Raw genomic sequence first — 1,579 nt, 5'->3', positions numbered from 1 at the left:
CCAGCCTACCACACTGCTTACTCTGCCTTCTACACAGAGTAGTCACTGGCTATCAGGCCAACCCCACAAGAAACCAACCTCCCTCTTACGGATCGGAAGGCGGAGGCTCAGAGGTTAGGTGACTTCTCCAACATGGGTGAGGGGGGAGCGCTGTGGGGACTAAAAACCATTAAAGAGGCCAGGTGCCACCCCCTGCACACATTTCCTGAGTCTCTGTGTTTCCTCTTTTCTTTTTGTTTTCCGGTAAGTTCCACACCCAGTGTGGGGCTTGATCTCATGAGTCCGCAATCAAGACTGAGACGCTCCACCGACGGAGCCGGCCAGGCGGCCCAGGCTGTACCTGTCTCTGTTCTCACAGCCCAATACAGTCCTTGGGCTGGCGTCTCCTGAGCACCAGGTTGGCTAAATCTTTGCCACGTTTGGCACGCCTGCTGGCAGGTTTCCAAACGCCGAGCAAGGGACCGGGCTTGGAGGAGCAGAGAGGATAGGCCCTCTTGCTTCCCAGCTGTCCCCCTGACCCCCACCCCACCGTCAAGACCCGTCCCCACCCCCATGAACAAAGGCTGCTCCCAGGCCCTAGGTGGTGGGGGTCGGGGGTGCTTAAGGTCTGGTGAGCCCTGGACGTGGCCCCCACTTGCTTGCTCAGACCGTCTGCACCGGGGAAGGGCAGGTGCCCCATAGCAAAGGATCGTGCACGAGTAGACAAATTAAGTCTTAAGTGAAATACAGCCTAGCTCAGTTCTGCATCCTTTTTGTGAATTTTGAAATCCAGAGAGCTCGGAAAACTCGAAGGTTTTCCTTATGTCTAGGGCAGACTCCTCCAGGCAGACCCAAAGCTCCCCGTGACCCCTGCTGCCCATTTAGGGTAAACATCCCTTTATGTTGTCGTAGGAACGGGGAGAGCTCAGCTGTGTGGTGTTTCCAACAGACCCACTGGTGGTGTCATAAAATGTAAGATTCAGGTACTGTGTTACTTTTCTTTTTCTTTTTTTTTTTTTTAAGATTTTATTTATTTATTTGAGAGAGAGAGAATGAGAGAGAGCGAGTACATGAGAGGGGGGAGGGTCAGAGGGAGAAGCAGACTCCCTGCCGAGCAGGAAGCCCGATGCGGGACGCGATCCCGGGACTCCAGGATCATGACCTGAGCCGAAGGCAGTCGCTTAACCAACTGAGCCACCCAGGCGCCCCAACTGTGTTACTTTTCTAAAATACATTTTTTTGAAGTCTGAATTCTGAAACGCCAGGGGCCCAGGGATATGGGATAAGGGATGGTGAGCCTATACTTAGTTTTACAAAGCCTATGGCGCCCCCAGATCAGGCCAGGAGACACCCAGGATGAGGGGCCGTGGGCAGCGCTCCGGGACCACAGTGGTTCCCCCTCAGCTCCCCAACAGTGTCTCTGGGGAGGACTGTTCTTCCTCTGATCTTACAAAAGCCAAGCTTAGAAAGGGTCACACATGGGGCTCCTGGGTGGCTCAGTCGTTAAGCATCTGCCTTCGGCTCAGGTCATGGTCACAGGGTCCTGGGATCGAGCCCCGCGTCAGGCTCCCTGCCCCGCGTCAGGCTCCCTGCCCCGCGT

The sequence above is a fragment of the Neomonachus schauinslandi genome, chromosome 4 (assembly GCF_002201575.2).
Source record: "Neomonachus schauinslandi chromosome 4, ASM220157v2, whole genome shotgun sequence".
NCBI classification, from domain to species: Eukaryota; Metazoa; Chordata; class Mammalia; order Carnivora; family Phocidae; genus Neomonachus; species Neomonachus schauinslandi.
Note: the sequence above shows the minus strand (reverse complement) of the source record.